The sequence below is a fragment of the Cataglyphis hispanica genome, chromosome 7 (genome assembly GCF_021464435.1).
Source record: "Cataglyphis hispanica isolate Lineage 1 chromosome 7, ULB_Chis1_1.0, whole genome shotgun sequence".
Taxonomy (NCBI): domain Eukaryota; kingdom Metazoa; phylum Arthropoda; class Insecta; order Hymenoptera; family Formicidae; genus Cataglyphis; species Cataglyphis hispanica.
Window position 1 is genome coordinate 3,607,032 of NC_065960.1, and position 20,569 is coordinate 3,627,600.

General features: G+C 42.5%; 1 protein-coding gene across 5 annotated transcripts in view; it reads right to left on the reverse strand.

The window, feature by feature from the left end:
- The window catches only part of LOC126850731 (protein dachsous), a 289,588-nt gene that overhangs the window by 153,523 nt on the left and 115,496 nt on the right, over positions 1 to 20,569 (reverse strand). The window contains exon 2 of one of the 5 annotated variants that reach the window (XM_050593984.1): positions 2,103 to 2,287. The exons of 3 other annotated variants lie outside the window; for them this stretch is intronic. The gene's annotated coding sequence lies outside the window, so the exon portion shown is untranslated. Of the gene's footprint in view, positions 1 to 2,102; positions 2,288 to 18,264; positions 19,480 to 20,569 lie in introns of those variants that run through there. One more of the 5 variants, XM_050593982.1, reaches the window with a different exon arrangement.

Consider the following 20,569-nt stretch of genomic DNA (forward strand, 5'->3'; position numbering starts at 1 on the left):
GTCGTGCCGCATCATAAACTGTCCGTTGCGATGCCTTAACTCTGTCCCTCCCTCCCCCTCCCCCCTCCCTCTCTCTCTCTCTCTCTCTCTCTCTCCCTCTATCTGACTGGCTGTCTCTCCGACTTCCTCCGCATCTATGTCGTATATGCACGTAGATCTGTCCGCTTGCCCGCGGCCGTACCGTCCGGTACTACTAGCAGCGATTTCTTCGCTCGCTGCTCACTCGGTATAAGCAGCCTCCAAGGTAGGAAAGTCATCGCACTCGCCGTCGCCTCCAAGAGGATGCCCCTGGATGCTCGCGCGGCGCACGAGGGAAGACGAAGAGCGCGAAAGAGAAAGAGAGAGAGAGAGAGAGAGAGAGAGAGAGAGAGAGATAGTCGTCTCCTCTCGCGTTTGCCCGCGGACGGGCGGGATTCCATCGAATATGGCTCTATCTCAAAGACGCGTGTCACGCACAACGTGGTAACGAGTATTATATGCGGGTATACAGGGTGTTCCAGAAGCATCACGTATTTACTTACTCCGAATCACAGATGTGAGATTTAACTCGTAAAAAAATGGCGATTATTTTTTTATTTGAGATATACAAATATGTGTACGCGTTAACCGTGACATCGTCTATGTAAATGGAATCTTGAATATGCAAATGATGATGATAACCGACGATGTGTCCCGCATAAGAAATCGTGAACACGATGTAGGGAAACGAAAGAAATATTTGTCGATTATAATACTCGATAATTGAACATATATCCAAAATACACGCGCGTATATGCCTTATTAGGCATTTATCACAAATTAATTTTAAATAAAGATGCCTCTCCCTCTTGCCTAAGTCAAGGTATTGGCAAAAGAATTATATGTGCTTAATATAAAAATATAATCAAAGATAAATAGATACAAAAATATTCCGAATAGTTAATTTTCTCGTTCAACCTGTTGAGCTACTTTCGTGACATGCAAATCTATCTTTTTCTTAAAAATAAGCACGAGATGTGTGGGTAATTAAATGGCTATTATTGCGGTGATTATTTCGCCATTATGATCCTTCTTCATCGAATTTGGTGATAGCTATTGATTTTTACGTCTTTATCAGCGATATCGGTGACCACTTAATATTCGCGATTTTCTTTATTGCTAAATTTATGCTTTTCTCACCGATCGTTAATACCTGCATCATTAGAGCGCTAATATCCAATTATCTTGGATACTTTATGTCTATGATTTCTATTTATCTCGCGATGAAAATGAAGAGATATATTGATGAAGGTATATCTCGGCTTATTATGAACAGTTGGCGAAAGTAAATGAGAAAAGCAGCATGCGGAAATTAGTCGTATAATTTACTTGGGGAGAACATTATTTATTTATTTTAACATATAATAGGGACGTAGCAAAAAATATATGCCAATAAAAGAACTTATAATTAATATAATCTTTGTAAGTGCACAAAGACGCAAATAATTTTTATCGTCGGCAAATTGACAGTACGACACATGCGAAATGACATGATAAAATGAGGAGCAAAAATTGGGTCCAGAAATGAACAAATGGCGTGCACGCATTGGACGGATCCGAGAACCACCAATCTCCGCTACGTACACACGTCCGTTCATTAATGTTCCCGCTGTTTCCGACAATTTCGCACTAACGACCCCTTTTTGCGAATCCCGCTAAAATCGTCGCGTGACACGACCGTGACTTTCTCGTGAGTCTAACGCGCGTCTTCAATTGCGTTCCGTCCCGTTGCCACGTAATTCCACGTAGAAGATTAAGCTCGGGACGCGCGTTGTTACGTACGCGACGCCAACGCTCTCATTAAGACGCTCCATAGCTCCCGCAAAGATTACAATGCTTATCGTGCTTCGCAACGAAACTCGATACAGACCCGTGACAGACGCGGTTAGATCTTGATCTTGCCACGAATGTTTTTCCCCCATTCATTTCGTTTCATTTCTTTTCTTGTGCCTTGTTCTACACAATTCTCCAACCTTTTCCATCCCTCTCACCTCTCTTGCCTGGCGCGATACTCGTAGCGCAGAGACCTATGCCGCGCGAGGGCAGTGGTACTAATTAACGGTGACAGTAATTAACATAAATACCAGCGCTCACCATGCCGAGGATTGCCCCGGCGCACGACAACGAGATCGCTGGACTCCGCCTTATCTCGCGATTCCACGCTAATCGCTCGCTTGTTTCTGCTATTTCTCTTCGCGTTGCGCCTCCATTCGCGAGGATCGTACTGCAGCACCATTTGCTTCTTGCGTTACTGCAGCTTCTTACTTACCTGCAAAAATCAAAGAAAACGATACGATTAATGGAAAAAGGTACGAGAAACGAGAGGTAAAGAGATATTAAGCGCAAGTAATCGCGTCGCGAGAGCCGGTCTAATGAAGATGGTTTAACGATCGTTGCTCGCATCGTCATCGTCGTCGACTATTTTGCCCCGGGATGCGGAAATATTAAACGCCCATCATATTTTCGCGGCGTTATCGCGATAACGACAGGCGATACAACGTCGTTCGCGCGGCGAGAAACGATCGGTCGGGAAATAAACGGAAACGTTGTCGGGCCCGAGACGCAGAGCAGGCACAGTCTGGGTAATAAATACAATCCAATACGACGGGTGCTAAACCGCTTAGCGCGGCCGTTAGGCGACCACCGCCTCTATCCAATAATCGTACATGCGCGAGCATTTCCTACGCTACATTGGAGGAGACAGTGAATCGTATTACAGTGAATCTCATCTCGATAGCCATTCGAAAAATCTCGATAAATTATTCTCGGCGAATGTATAGAGTTTCCATATTATATAATTGTGTATTGAAAAAATTTCTATTGGAGATTCTTAGATGCACACTTCAAAATCTGTTACGATTTTCGTTTACAGTTAAAAGATATTTTTAAATCTCTTTGATAAGGTCGATGCGAGTTTTTTGCAGCTGATCTTTCCGAGGTATAAAACTCGAATATTATTTGGATTCGGAATATTGTGTGGTGATGGAGCGGGATATAAGTCGCGATACACGTCAGTGTACAACCGCAAAATCAATTTTTGCGAGAGTCGTGGCGCGAGAAACAGGCATGGTCCAACGAAGACGAAGAGGGCGATACGGTCCGGGGGGAAAAGGGAGCAGGAGGTCCCGTTTCGCTACCACAGGATTCGAATACGCGGCGAATTAAACCGGCGGGCAATCAAATTTTTTCAATATCCCTGCTCATGTCGCATATATGCCATAAAACGTCGACTGGACCGGGGCGACCCCTCTCCTCCCTCCGGCGTTCCTTTTTTCCCATGTGTACGCAGTTCACATACGTGCCTGTATCGCCGTCGTGCGGATTGAAAAGGGAAGGGGAAAAGGGTTGGTGAATCGCAGGGAAAGGGTCACGCGGCTGCCCTCCTCTGAATTTAATTCAATTTAACATCATCGACGTCGTCCAATGTCGCGCGATTTGACCTTTCGATAATCGCGGCCGTCGCATTACCAGACGGACATGTTTTCGTTGGAGAGAATGGGAACATGGGAATAATGGTGAAAATTAATAGTTGCTACCATAATGATGACGCGATATTATTATAAGTAATATGAGAGCAAAAGATTTACTTCTTTTATCTCGGCGACTTAGCGCTTTTTTCTCGCTTTAGATAATTTGTTCGAGGCAATCGTCTCGAAAACGAATCGTATGTAAAACGAGCATTACGAGTTAGCGAGCAGCTTAACAACGAAGCTGGAACGTCGGATCTCAGCGTACGAAACTGTCCACGGAGCATCTCTAACATGGCTCATTAGCCTACAGCATCGCTAATGAAAGCTCGTTTCCCGGATGCATGCACGCCAAAGGGGGATAAAGGGGTCAGTTCTCGATGCGGAGGTTCCAAGAGACACGACATGGGACATCGCCCTATAGGAAAACCATTCGATGTATTTTGCGCCCGATGACTTAGTATTCGCAGGCCGCCCCCGCGAGTGCCATTGTATGTGTATGCTGGTTAACCGCCGCGATACTGACAACGCGTATACACACATTCAATGCACACCATTCAATGGCAAAAGAGAAAGGGAGAAGGGAGAGGCTCTTATCTGGAACCGCGGATCTAAGTTGATTGGGTGTGAGGTACAAGGCACTCTTCTCGCGCCCTACGTCCAAGAGCCGAACAAGACCGAGAACGTCGTAACCTTCGACCAGGCCTTCTTCTTCTTTTTCTTTTCCCCCGCTTGTACTTCTTATTCCTCTCCTTGCCTTGTATCCTCTTTCTCGCGATCGGCGCATCGACTCCGTTCGCCGTGTCGGATCAATGCTGAGGATTCGTTTATTGTTTCGTGAATGAGATCCCGTATCTGGTAAATACGAGCATTCGCCAGACAGGCTAAATGAACTTGCAGTATGGTTTACGACAGCATTATTGATGCGATCCATGCCGAAGGGAATCATGGTTTGTTCGCGATAAAAAAAAAAAAATTAAAACTTTTCGACACGTGTAACGAGTAGCGTTTATCTGTTTCAGTTTAACTAACACTATACATACGCAACCGCAAATTTATCCTTATTCTGTTACAATGTTCATAGACAAATTTTCAACATATTAATAAATTATAATTATAATAGAAATAAAATTTAAAAAATGCAACCGATATTACTAGTAATGTTTTCTTTATTAATTAGGTTTATGTACGCGTGAACTTGTGTTGCGATGCAAGACTCGCGCATTTATTTACACACACATACGCAACTGCGAGAGAAGGAGATAATAACGCACAGAAGCACGTCATCGCTGGCGGTAATAGGGCGGAGCGGGCCTTGTAAAAGCTTCGGCACCCCTTAACATGGATTTTCTTGGGATAAAAGATGCCGACTCGAGCCGAAAAAGGGGTAGCCGCGGACATCTCTTTGCAGCTTTGCCGCTTTATGACTGCTAAGTGTACCCAAATCCCATTCCACGCCATAAAATCCTTAGAGGCCGCGTGGTCTGCTCAGCGGGAGGTAGAGTACCTCTCATCGATGACTACATGTTGATCTATGTGCACGGCTTGAACTGTTATAAGATATTTCTATTACGCTTGTCGCGCTACTATCGTAAATTTGAAAAGAATCGGGCCAAGCAAAGTGCGATTTGTAATAGATGGGCCAGTAGCTTGAACAAAAATAATACTTAAGATTGTGTTTAATTTTTTATGATGATAATAATTGTTTTTTCTTGCGTTTCGAGAAATTTCAATCAACGCTCTTTTATTTCGTTAAAACGACAAAATGATTAATGAGAGAAAAATTCTACAAATATAAGAAAATAAAATAGAGAAAAGCCAACGGAAATAAAAGAAGAAAGTGCCGCTGCACGGAGAAGGACAGCAAAAAGAAGAGAAGAAGAAAAAGCAAAGAGCGGACGAAGAAAACTACGTGGGTAAAACTATACGCCGCGAAAGAGTGGAGCCTGGGCGTCCAGCATTATTAGCCCGGCGGATCGCGCGCAGCTTCCACAGCATATCCCGGCTCCTACCGTATTATTACGCGCAAAATGGCTCATTATTATCATTATTATTTTATATTTCCTCCGCTTCATCGAGGCTCCGAAACCACCGAAAAGCAAAAAGCCCGCGAAATTAATATAAATAAAAGCTCTGGACACAGAACGGCCGACGTACTGGCGGAAGATACCCGAAGATGGAAAGAGCAAACTGGGTAGAGAAGAGGAATAAGAAGCAAAATGTGGAGGGAGGAAAGGAAGACACATATATAAAGGAAGGGACCGTGGAAGAGGAGGGAGGGAAAAGGTAGAGACCGAAGTTGCTGGCTGTACGGTCGCCAGACTTTGGATATATAGCTGGCCTGAGCCGCGACGGCGGCGGCGAAGGAGTGGGAAGAGGGGCGGCCGATATTAACAATAATTATTGGTTCGAGCCTCTCTCCATCCGTGATCTTTCGAATCTCAAGATCACAAGTGAGATCAATTATGTCCGTCTGATTAGCCCGGGCCCCCGATCGGTATACAGACGCGGATATTTTACGGACGGCGGCCCCATCGATCGCACGTGTGTGCGTCCTCCCTCTAGCCCCCCTGTCCACCCTCCCTTCGCCACCTGTGTCCCGCGATCAAGTCGAGCTTCTGCCCTCCTCTTTCTGCCCCTTCTGTCCCCTCTTGTTTTCGTCCTCTCAAATATTACGAGCAGCGCGCCCGCGCACGCTCGTATCAACGTTATTATGTGGAACGCAGTTTATAAGGACTGCCCTTTCTCTACTCCTTCCCCCCCCCTCCCTTCCATTCTTCCCTCCCTTTAAGTCGTTCTCCATTTTCGGTGTTGATCGTGGGTAAATTCTTCCATGAAAATAAGGAGGCTGATCATATTATCCGTATCTTCGCGGCCACCGACCCGGACGTCTACCCCGCCAAAAATTGCACCGTTTTTGCTCGATAACATTGGAATCCCTCCCGAACCCCTTTCCCCTGCCAATTTTCGCGTCCCGGTCTTTTCACTCAAACTTCGTGAAGATCTTTGCACGATAGTATGCGAGCATCTACCGACGTGTATGGGAATTTTACCTGTCGCGTAAAAGGCTTACTTATTACCCGCAAACGATATCGCTGATAAATCGATTGAATCGAATGATGGAGACGAAGACCTTGTCCACGCAATGAAATGAAATGGATACTCGTGTTAAACGTCTATTTGCCATGAAGCGAGACAGTCCACAATGCCGTATTCTTTTCATGTCATACAGTTTTATTATCATTCGACAACAAGAATTTTCTAATTTTTCTTTCCCTCGATATACATTTGCATAATTTTTGTAATTCGTAACAAATGCGTGAAATATAAAATAATATAAACTAAATATAAAGCAAATAACATATTAATAATTTAATAACAAACAATTTACATTGTCTGCTAATAAAATACAAATACAAAAATAATAAATTATATAATCCCGTTAATATATTGTTAATAATACAAAATTAATAATATGTGGAAGATGCAGACGTCACACCTGTCACGCTGGCTAGATTCTACCTCGAGGCTCGGGCGTCGCAAACCCGGAGGCGAAGCGACGCGATGTGACACCGCATGCGGGTCGACACGGTCGTAAATCAATACGGCATACTCGCTCATAATGAACAATGGGACATGAAGTCCGATTCGTGCGATCGGCCGATGACGACGACCACGACAATGGTTTACTGACGAAACTCTCCGCCGGCGGACCAACGAGGATGATTATCTGACTAAAATCTAGTTTTGCGCTCGCGCGTTTCTCGATCGTGGAATAGGTGTGCCCATCGTAGACGATGAAAACAGCAAGGCGGTCATCCGCAAAGGTATAGAAGTTAAGAGAGAGAAACAACTATGCGCGCATCCACCTTACCCCCATAAATTTTACGCGACGATACTTTACGACGCGCGGCACCGCCCCGTGTCATTATCGCGCGTAGAGAAAACATACGCTCTTCCTCGAGGATACCGAGAGAGAACCTGCGCAGCGCTCGCCAACGATCGTAACGTATACATTATTTTTCCGAGGATGCCGAGTATCCTAGGAATAACCGATCTCATCCTGAGCCACGAACAGACGAGGCCAGTTATTCCAGTTATAAGGATGATTACGCATGATAACTACTGGTCTTTTCTAAACACATTCGCCGGTTCGGACTGTCGCCGGTTAATACGAAAGCAGATGATCAGTCGGCAAAGATCGCGAAATACGTGAGCGAGCTTTCGCCGCTAATTAGCGCGCTGGGCATCCGTCCGGTGTAGATGATAGATAAAAACAATCGCGCGGCAGACGCGCGAGATTGAAACGTACGTTCGTCGCGTCTCGTAGAATCTTGCTTGGGTCTGGGAAAAATGTTGCAATTATATGTCGTAGCTTAACTCGAGATTAACACGCAAAGATAATATTCGATTAAATATGCTGAGATCTCTGGAAATATATATACACACTGTTGCAATCACTTTTTTCTCGCCCACTGTAGGCGTAAATGTTAATGCCAATCAGTTAGAAAAAAAAAACACGAGAATAATAAATAAGATTTAATTAAAAATATAAATGCGGCAAGAACGTAAAGATACGTGTTCTTCTCACGGTGAGTATCGAAAGTATTATAATATAATCGGTAAATATACAATCTCAAGAATGCATCAGCCCTGAAGATGCACATTAGTTTTCCGCGTATCATAAAATATAATATATCTATTAATTGCTCATGTATGCTAATTTCCGTAATTTCTATGCAATCAGTTAGTTGTTGCGCAATCTTTCTATCAGTAGCAATATCAAATTTATTTTCTCGACGATGGATGAGGAGGAACTCCGTAAAAAGTATCAAAACGTAAGATCACTGCTAAAACGACGGACATTATCGCGAATTGTGACGTTTTCGCTATTGCGACAAGTCAGTCGGCGTGGCGTTTCATTCACGTACACACGCTTTTTTACCATCAACTTGTCACCGAGTCGATTTGTTTCATCTCGCCAACGAAAACGAGTTCAAGAAAAAAAGAGAGAAAGAGATCATCGAAGGTACAGGAACAGCATCGTCTAGAGTCTCGCGAAGTGACTCTATCTCTACGCTAGTAAGACATATCGAATTACGAGTTCGTTTTCCATCGCGCCCCGAGAGCTCTACGAGCGGCCGAACGAACGAAGGAACAAAGAAAAATGGACAAAAAAAGGGGGCAGGAGAGCGAGAAAGAGAGAGAGAAAGCAATTTGCAGTTAAGCTACATAAGATGATGGGATAATTATAAACTGAGATCGAAGAGTTCCCGAAGATATCAAATTTCTGCGGTGTCTTCCGACACTATTTTTCTCGTCATCGAATCGCAGTCGTTGTCCTTACGAAGGAAACGAGATGGAACTGAAGGAAGATAGATGCCAAAGACGTCGACCCTGATGGAGAATTCAAACGCGAATGCACATTCTCCGCGAGGTGAGAACGATTAATATCTACAGCATTCCCTGCACACCGCACTCTCCTCTCTCCTGTCTCATTGTCAGTTGATTCATGTCTCTCTCGCAAGCGAGAGCGAGGTTATCCTTAAAACCTCACGGGATTTTCCTTTACACGAGTTCCTTTCCAAGTCCGAAAGGATTGGGATTCGTTGTTTAGGCCGTTTTGACATTTTTGACACATTTATCTAGTTTTCCTTTGCCCGCTTCTATGGAAATTTCGTTACATTACCGCGACAAGTATATAACATATTCGTGCATATATATATATATATATATATATATATATATATATATATATATGCACGATATATGTCACGGTGAATTCGAAAGAAGAAGCGAAAAGGTAAGAGAGAGGCGCTGTTTCGCGAGTGTGTATCTCTCTCTCTCTCTCTCTCTCTATGTATAACGTAATAGCAATTTAATCAATAAAATAAAAGGATTGCTTTAGCCTGAGCGCACCCTCCGAGACTCTGCAATAATTACAACAGAGAATTATGAGCGGCTGTACTTGATTGGATCTATACGCGCCTCTTCTCTTCCCTCTTCCTTCTCTCGTCTCGGCTTCCTCGATAATTCGGTTCTCTTCTCCGTCTCTGTGCTCCCTTTCTTCGCGTGCACGGGAATATTTTTTCTCCTCCATTGCTGCACGGCAATGAAGGAAGACAATCTCACTTGCTCCTGCGAACTACCACAGACTACAGCGGCGTGAAACGAGAAGAGAGACGTTCTCAGATATTTCTCGTGATTGATACTCTACGATTTCGGCAAATGATGATCGTCACGTGATAGCGTATATTTAGCAAGCTCTCGGATTCAGAGTGCAAATTTTATCTCGAAAACGCGCAGCCTCGTTTGGATACCAACTGTTGCGATAATTCCGGCGAACGTGACAACCAACTCGATTACTAGTAATTCCCATCTCTTGTAATTATGAAAGGAAATGTTTTTTTTTTTTCGATTTGTCACTCGTTCCAATCGAACATAACGTTACGATCGTTCACCTCCGAACAGTAGCCTCGGAATCGCGCAAGAAACTAACCGCGCGATATAGTACTATGGAGCCTTAGCAAATTAATAATCGTTCTCTCCGCGAACGTGGAAGAAGCAGGAAGAATTGCGCCGCGTGGACCCTCCTTCTGCACGGGCGTGCAGGGTTTAATCAATATTCAAGCCGCGATTTTGATTATAATTAAACAATAATGATGGAATAATGATTTATTACAAGTAATTACTAGTTGCTGGTTAGATCGAACTGGTTAGGTCTCTCGCACTCCCATCCATACAATCCAGCCGCGCGTCTCTTCGCGTTCTCTCTTTCTCTCTACACCCTTTTTCTCCTTTCCCGCGTTACCTTCGACGATACCTCGTCGTCTCAAGAGGTATATACGGCGATTGATGCGCATTGATGGCGTGCATTCGAGCCTTGAATTTGGCGGAGACCGCTAATTTTTACACGCAAATCAATAGAATGCAATAATATTTTTTGAAATTTTATCATGCTTGTCTAACGGTTCAAAATCGTATTATAATAATCGCCTCCGCATCTGCGATTTCCTGTTCGTCCTTGGCAAATTAAATATCACATTCCCCTCGCGATTCCTACCACGTTAGAAAACAATTATTAACCGCCACTTGTGTTCCATCGAAGGCGCATTTTTCGCGCCAAGTTTGCTTCCTCCGACATCTACGCCGATATAAATCATGCTTTCTATTCTTTTATTTACCGCGCCTCGGGTATTAATTACACCTATCGCATTCATAGTTATCGGACGCGAGTATCTGCGTACCAGGTGAGACCAGGTGCAACTGGAGCGATCTGTATAATAAGTCTTCGAATCAGATATTAACGAATGTACGACTAGCTATCCCTTCATCTTATAATATGTAGTACAAAGTTTGAATAAAGATGCTTTATTATTATGCGAATATCGCAAATATATATGTACTATTGTGCAATACTGAGCATTTATAATGTTTCTTAAAATTTCTTTAAAATGCTTCGAATTGTGATCTAATAGCATACAATAAAATATACATGTTTATTACGTGAAAGAAACAATTTTATGATTGATAGTGGCAGTTAATTTCAATATGTATATAGATATTTTTCATTAACGAGCAACCATTGTCCAAACGATTTTTTTCCTGAATTGCTTTTAATACGATAGTAATTCTAAAGTACAGAATCAGCGAAAAGATAGGCATGATGATTACGATGACGATGCTATGAGCATCATTTTGTTATATCTGACAAATTATAAAAAAAAGATGGATAAAAAGAAAAAGAACGCTTTGTTCAATCATTATAACATTCGAACGGATGCATGTAACGAATGGAGGAAGTGCAAAGATCGCGGTACGTCAAAAGAAATCACGGATTCGATTGCGAGAGCATGCCGTCGCAGTGTAACAGCGGACCTTTCTCATCGCGACGAGCAGCCACTTATCTGCTGCATTTATCGTTCGTCGTCTCCGCCGCTTTCCTTGCGTCGGATTCCCATGGAATCGTTATAATATTGCAAAATCAAGGATTATCCCTTTATGACAGCGCCGAAGAACATTGTTGAATGCATCGCCGGGGATAATATTCTCGCCACGAGACGCCGCGTAAGCGCTAGTTGTACAGTGTGACTATAACATAGTGGCGACTAACAAACTATTATGTACGATATCGAGACGATAGTGCGAGCGTCATTAGCAATGACCGATGTAAATCGCCGGCGTTCTGGTAGCGTTAGCCATCATCGTTTATGAAGCACCGTCTTTGTGCCGTGTCAGGATTAACTAATTGACTCGTGCTATGCTCCCACGAGTTACGCTACTATTTATGCTGCACGCCGATCTCGTGGGAGTGTGTATGCATAGAGTGGCAAAAAAGAAATAAAAAGGGAAAAGATCGAATGTGGCGGCGAAAGAGAGGACGAGCGGCGCGATAATAAACGATCGGTGTTTCATTAGCAATAACTAATATCGTACACGCTAGTTCAGCATAATGTAATTCTATCGTCAATTGTAATACGACATACACTGATAGCGCACGAAGCGCTCGACTATTAAGGAGCCACGGGGGTTTACTAAACTTCATTAGTATCATCGGAGACGATTCGATCGTTGCCGCCACGAGTGATGTCGCGCGACGTATAAACATACGTTAAATCGATCGCAGATACCTTAATTTTATTGATTCCTGCAAACGCGAATTTAATCCCGATTTATAAATGTACTTTCTGGAAAATATTTTTTTTTTGTCTCAACAATTGTTCGCTTTATTTATATCGCATTCTTTACATAATTCTGTAATAACCGGAAATTTAAGAATGCTGTGTTATTGCTAAAGCGATAATGAGACAGGTTCGATCACCGAGGCGCCACAGCTCTTTATTATTTAACGATAACTGTTGTAATACGATGCGGTATGTCACTCTCGAGACCGCATGTTTACGTTATCTCATCCCAGGGATCCCGTTACGAGCCGGCTGGCTTAATATGTCTTCGAGTGTACGATAAGCACCGATCGCTTAATGGTGAAATTAATATGCATTTTTCGCAGCCGGGTCTACTCCTCGAAACTCGTATCTCGACTCGCAGCATATGGGAAGTAACGCGATCTCCGATCTATCTTCGTTCCCGACCGTTCCGTTACCGCTAAGCAAGATTACGCCGTAGTTCATACCGAATCGATCTCAATTTCGCACGAGTCTCGAGATTTAAATAGGCAAATCCGTGTCGAGAAAACACCTATCGCACGTTGTAATTGTAATTTTTTTAACGAGACTTAATGACGCCGGCAGTTTCTTAGAATCTTTTAAACCACTCGCTGGCCGTCTCGTATCTGCTTTTCCACTGATTAAAAATTATTACGATGCCAATAACCGTAAAGCCTTAATTATGCGATTACACGGATAACTTTTTATTCAGCCACACCTGTCTTAGCAAGAGAGTGAGAGCGAGATGAAGAGATTCGACACTTTCGAATCTCTGAAGCACATAATACCGTGCAACTAGCAACGGTTTACTAACCGCTCTAACAGTTTATACCCAACTATTATCTGCATTATGTTCCTCAGCGAGCCCAACGCCGAGTTCATAGTCGGTGTCGATTAAGATAAATCCACGGTGCAATGAATCGTGGATCGTAATCGATGCGTTCTCTCGCGTTACATCCGGTATGCGGGTAGGGCATCGTATTGGCTAATTGGTTTACGTTAGTAAAAATTATTTACATCATATCAATCTTATATAATTCCAGAGGCTTTATCTGAGATTATTATGTAAATGTTTGGCACTAAAGAGGTAAAAAGAGTTAACATTTATCTTCCATTCTGCGATTGGAATTTTTAAAATGAGTGGCTTGTCTATCGTGAAATCTTACAAACTTTCGCTAATGATTAAATATTAACGTAATAGATCGCGTGATACATATGTATGCAGCACAATGTGCACATGAGACATGAGGGAAACGACCGCGAAGACACGAAGAGGAAAGAAAAAAAAAAAAAAAACAGGCAAGCAAGGAGATAAAGACGATGCGACGAAGGACGGAGGGCGAGAGAAAGGATCGAAAAAATTACCCGACGCGAAATTCTTTGCTACCAATCAGCGTAAAGATAATTAAACGAGGGGAGGATACCCGAAGTCACGGGAGGGGTACGTAAGAAAAAGGGGGAAGGGCGCGAGATAGGATCGAAGGAGGGGCAGGCGTGGCCCTTCTGGAGAATGATGGAAGCACCGGTAACTGGTGGTAAGAGAACGACGATGAGCTCGAACAAAATAAGACGGAGGAGAGGAAAACGAGGAAACATATAATAGCGGCCGATGTTGCACGACGCGACGATCGCTTTCTTTTTCTATAAAACAACGACGCGCAAGTAGCGGCATGACAATTACGTAAATATGACGATGTCGATGATGACGAAGATGATGATGATGATGATGATGATGACGGCGATGAACGTTGTTTAAGGTCTCGCGGGAGACGCGCGCGCGCGCGATTTAATTTGTTCCTCGGGAACATCTGTGGAACGTTGGTCCATCGGCCATCGGCTCCCCTTCTAAGCGAATGCGTTTATTAATGAAATGATGGAGCGTAACGAGCGGCGGAAAATTCACGAGTAGGTAAGTACGTCGGGGATTAATTAAACGTGGTATGCGCGGCTTATCAGCCGGTCCATTTGTCACAAAATTAATGAATACGCCTCGTCCGGATAGCGCTAATTAATGCGCGCGCGGAACGTCAGGGAGTGTATCTATTTAGAAGGGAATGAAAACTCTCGTATATCCCCACGCGATATTCGCTCGATATGCGATCGAAAACACGAAGCAAGGAAGGAATCGAGATTATTTCACGAGTGGCCGAGTAAATGTGAGATCACAACGAAGGTTGAAGGGTCGGCGTGCGGATCCGACCGTTTCATGTTTCCGTACATGAGATCCATATGGGTCTCACGAGAGGAGAGAGAGGAGACTCTGCCATTTCGACCTCTGTCTTTTCTGTCCAAACACGTCTAAAAGCCCAAATATTTGAAGTTATCCCGACGACTCCTGTAAACATGGCGAATGCCGACCGTGTGCCGACCGTATTCCACTATACTTTGCGGCCCAGCTTCGATCCGATCCCCTTCTTTGCCTTTCGTTGTGTTCGCTTCATGGTCAATCCGAGACGCCGCATTCCTGTCGATTTACGCGACACGAAGCAGCACTCGCAAACGCAACGTAACGCAACACACGACTGATTGACATTCGGACAACGTGCGTATGCCTCGATAAATAACGCGGTATCTCCGTGTGGATTTAGGCGGTAAACGTGAGCAAAGTCGATTGTCGTGGCCGAAAGATCCTCTCGGCGCCGTCTACAAAGACGTTTACGGCTTTTATAGTATTTACTCGATTAACGAGCACCGCTCTAAAGAGTTTGTTAATATTAGCATACGTCAGGGAGTTCGAAGAAAGCGAATCACGAAACATGTGTGTGGTTTGTGCGCAGATTAAAGCTTGCAATAATAATAATTACCCTTACATTATCTAATAATTATGCAAATCGCACCACAGTGAAAAATCTATATTATACATGCGTATTTATATGTACACACAAAAATTTATCCTTTTTCCCGACAAACATTAAATGTTATCTGCTGATAAAAAAAAAAAACATGACTAATTGTATATGATTGGAAAAAAAATTAGAAAAGAGAAAGTCCAAAGAGAAAAGTCCCGAGTAATCGACACAGCGCCGATTCTAATAAAGGATCGCAGCGAAATTAGAAGCATCGATGCATCTCCGTCGCGAAAATAACTAACTTGAATTAAAGGGGCAAATTTTAAGATGTCGTAGGGATCGCGTTATATGACTCTAATCTAAAATTAAATCTTAATGCCGGGCCGGGTTGAAATTTCACGAATGCATCGTCGTCGCCGAGCGTATATCCCGACTTTGCGCACTCGCGCTTTTACGACTCAACTTTTACGACGATCGACCTACGATGATTCATCACGGATATCGCGCCCCCGCGTGAACAAAGAAATGTCAAGATTAGCGCCGTCATGAAAAAAAAATTAGAGAAAAGATGCCGCGCGCGCGCGATATCAGCCACCGCTACCGGAGATGACGGAGGTTTAATTAATAGCGTTTAGCGTTACTGGACTTTTAGTGCATTTAGCATGTATATCGTAGATTCGGTACGTGTAATGACCGCCATCGGGGACCGATATAAAACCGATGCAATAGCGAGGAAGCGCAGTGTCTTTCTTGAAACCAAAGTAACACCTGGTCGCTAACTGCCTCGGCTGTTTTCACCTTTGCTTCCTCGCGCCTACACGCCAACCACGAGTCTCTCTCTCTTCCTCTCTCAGAGGCGGCATTCTCTCCCCATCCTTCTAATTTACGCTCGCATCGAGGATCCATAAAAACGGGTAGTGCCGGTATGCGCGGCGGTGCAAACGTGAAATGCCGCGGCGAAACCGAAGGAGACACGAAAGTGCGTCCGTTAATGCGGCAATATCCGCGAAGATAAGGAGGTTAGTCGGCGCGATAGCGATTTACCTAGCGGAAAATCCCGAGAGAATGGTCAATCGTAAATTCCAGAAATGTGAGAAACGCGCCCTAATGGTTTCCCGCTCCGCCGTCTTTAAATCAATGTCTCTCCGGAAGAGAAAGTCGGTCGTCTAATTTAATGACACGCTACTTTTAGATCTACATTACCGCTAAGAGTAAGAGAAAAAAAATATGTTCGATAATATATACACATTTCACAGATAGTGACACAAGGATAGTTGTTTGGAAGCTCTCATGGAATTAATTATTACATTGAAATTCAAATAATTTAATTCTATTTTCTGCGGGGACCAAGTGATTCATTATTATTAATTTTGTCACAAATCAATCTCGAGACACATTTTATCGCGAGAAGCTAAGAATGCACGGAAAAGCATAGAAATAATGAGACGTCGGCATTTTAACGAGCGAGACCGGAGAAACTAAGGATAAATTGTAATTTATCGATGGTCAAGATGAACGGATGTACGACGATTTGTACGGACCAATGCCGGTGTTTTCGAAAGATTTTCATCGCGATCGGATATATGTGCCGCGGTGCTGTTCGAGTTTCGTTCGAGTTAATCTCGAGAAGATGGCCTCATCCATCGCGGGTCGTTTGTCGGTAATTATGTTAAGGCGACACTTCTTTACTCCGGTAAGTCAACGGTCGCGAGATAAGCGACACGAAATTGAAATATCCCGGCACTCTTCGGGACCGCCTCCTCCCTCCCCGCCCTTATCTCTGGAATTCCACGTTTCACCGTAAGTGAGTCGTTTCATTCAACGCCCCCCACGCGGACCGATCTCTCACCTTTCTCTTTTATTTCAACCCGCGTCCAAATGTCCGCTGCTCTCTATCATGACGCGTGCTTCCATTTCGTAGTCATTGACTTATGTTAGTCAAAAATTGAAAAAAAAAAAGAATATAAATAACATAAGGAAAGCGAGCAAGCAAATGCGCTGCGTTTCAGAAAGAATTAAGAGTCACTCTCCCTTTTTAACACAAATTACTTTTATATAAAATTTCGTTGTTAGGGATGCCGCGTATTTCGCCAGCCAGATAAATATCCCACATGACTGCGAAAAGAAAATACACAAATACAAATCGTCCGTGAGAAAGGACGAAAACAATAACTAGTTCAACCGACCGTAGGCCATTAAGGCCCATATCATTTCGGCGTTTACGAGCAATTTGACGGAGGGAGAATCATGCCCGTTGGGCCCGCTCGCTCCTCTCCTTTGTGCGACATTCCTGGCGTTTTGCCAGCGCCCAACGTGTCAGCGAAATCTGAAAGCAGCCGTAAAAACTCGCGTAAAGATTCGCCAGCGTAGCGTACGCGATGCGATAAACGAGTATAGCTCTCGCCGTCGCCGTCGTAATAGCTCCCCTTTAATCGATTCGCGGTTCACGCTCGTTTGCGCTGATGCCGGGCGACGTCCGAATTCCGGGCTCTCCTATCTCTCGGTAATCAGGCCCTTCTCGTTTTCGACATAGCTTCGTACTCACGATATTCCGACATTTTATGTGCTACTGTACTCTCTTTGAATTATCGCACGAGCGCAACGGCGATTGACCATCTTGGCGGAGAATCGGAAAGTGCCGTGACTGCGCCATATGCGATATGTCGCAATTTCATCAACGCATCCGGAAAATTGGAAATAGTTGGCACAGGCAATGCAATAGCGTTTTTTTAATGTTCTCGGTGAACGGTAAAAAGCAAAGTTAAAGTTTCATTAAGATTAAGCAAGAAGTAAAAATCGCCAAGGAAAATTGTGTACATCGTTTAGTGATTTAAGTAATTTTAAAATAACGCTTATTAAAATCAAGAGTCTATTACAAGGACCTAATATAATGCTTTCAGTTTATATATCGCAATATTCTGAGCGATTTATCTCTCGGAATATTACTATATTTGTAATTGTACTATGTAGTATTTATAATAATAATTTTCTATTTTTTAATCTGCAGTTTATAAAACGTAAGAATAAATTCTGTGCGTTCTTTTACAATATTTATCGCGTCGATATATATATTATTCATATGCTTATGTAAATAATGCAATGTACAATTAGAAAGAAAAATATATGTGAAACATACATTCAATTTTTGTTATATATTTTTGAAATAATTTTAATCACATATTATTAATAAATATTTTTCAATCATGTAATTATATAATAACAATATTTACTATTACTCTCAATCTCATATAATTCATTCCAAATGTAAAATAATCTCGGCGCACGTGGATTAAATATGATATATCTAATTAATTATAGACTCACCGGTCGTAGTCTCGCTGTTTTTTTCTCGTCACCTTTAATCCATTCATCTTTCTATCCTAAAGTCCTTTGATTGTCGATGATCGATGATCCATCGCACACGCAACTGAATCAGTCAATTGGGTAATCAATTATCATCACTCACGAAACTCGCGATACTTAAAATTCGACAACCGCACGATACTTTTCTCGATACACTACCGATGCACACTTATTTACTCAGATATTAATCATTATGAAAATATAGACGCCGAAAATCGAAACTCGCGATACTTGAATAAAATTCACTTTCGATCGAGTATCGATCACCGATATATATATTCACGGCGTTCGTTTAATTATAGTAATCGCCCGACACTCTTATTCGGCCCTCCCGACGATGTTTATTTACGCACGTTGATCGAGACATTTATCACATTATTCATTATCACTCGCGACACTTAAGACACGCACATCCGCCAAGTATCTTTGTCCGATATTTATTCTCGGCAGTCACGAAATTCGCGTATGCACGATGACCACTCGACAACGAACGCAAAAATGCGCGTTCATATTCGTGACGTCGTCGTGACTGTCGCGATCGTTCGACGATTGCCATTTGATATCCAGCAGACGCGCAGATGTGTGAGAGATTTATACGTCGAGATGGCTCAGCGAGATAAAAAGAAATAACACTTGACGAAGCTTCGACTGATCGCGAAGTACTAAGTCTAGCACGGTAGACACGATTTCTTATGTATAAACACAAGCTCGGGTTCGCCCTTCCCTTCTACCCCGAGAATCGAGGCTCCATTTTTGTTTTTGTCTAATAAAATGCTTCGGAATATCCGTGTTTTTGAAAAAAGTATGTTTACGTTGTGTATATTCTCACGTCGAGTAAACAGAAATAAAATCGTCGCGATTGACGCAGGTTAAATCTCGATCCCAGAATATTTATCTCTCGATATAACACTCAATATTTTACTCGAAATTTATTTACGCGTAATGGCGGCCATTCGATGACTAGCGAAAATGCAGTTATATTAACAGCATTTACATCCTATTCGTCAAAACATTCGTCAAAGAAGATCGAACTCGATAAGATGTGTGTTAAACATGATTTACGCATCGAGTAAATATCGATCGTTATCATTCGCGAGGTTTAATCTCAACGTAATCACGGCAATCACTCGATACTTTCTGCTCGCGACACTCCCGAAATTCAACTGCTCGTTGACCGCGACCGTTACCGATCGACGCGCTCAAATTTTTCAGGGATGCCAACGTGACAACTTTTTTTTGTCGTCAAGTTCAGGATGAAACTCCAACTATTCGCGCGCGTTCACACTCATCGTCCGAATATTGATTCTTTCAAATGAAACATTTCCATAATTATCGTAATCGAAATAAATGTCCGGTTTGTATTTTAGCTATAAAATTTTACGCCCGTCAATGTCATTAGTAAAATAAATAATATGCGATTAGACATATGGAAAAAATCTGCAGAACTCGTGATTGGCTCACCAGAAATGTGAGTCTCTCACAATTCAATTGCTTGCTGACTTTCTTGTGATTTTATATTCGATGACGTAATACAGCGACATATTCATCGCGATTCAAATTCAGACTGCTTCGTCGATCGAAAGATAATTACTAAAATTGCGTGTTTTAATTCGGCTATATACATGCGCAATCAATTTGTTATAGACATAGAAAGAAATATATTTCTCGGCAGCGCGCACTCGATACACGATCTAGTTCGGTAGACCGATGTACGTAGACTGACGTAGCGCGAGCTTGCGTCCTTCGACCAATTCCGGGAATCGCGTCCGGGCTGTTTTTTCCCGATCGCTTCGCGCTGTGTACGTGTTACTCCTACATTTTTTGCTCCAACGAAATAATACGACGGTAATTTTTCTGTACACGAGTAAAACATAAAGTGATCATTCAATATAATTTTTCTTACATAGTATCGTAATTTTTGTAATCGTGCATTATATTAATTTGTAAAAGAAATTACGCCATATTATTCAATAATATTATTATATATATGTATTATATTTATATAAAGATGTATTAAGTAATTATTCAAATATTTTGATGCACAAACAAATGTATAATTTAAAATTTTTATAGTACTAGATATCTTAATATTACTTTATTACAGCTTATAATAAATGTTATAAAAGGGAATGTATTTTTCATGTCGTATGTATTGTAAATTTTCTCCATGTAATATAAAATAGTAATTACTCATCGATCGACGCAGTATTGTATAATAATCTTTCATCACGAATATTAAATATATTGAAATATTGCGGACAATTTT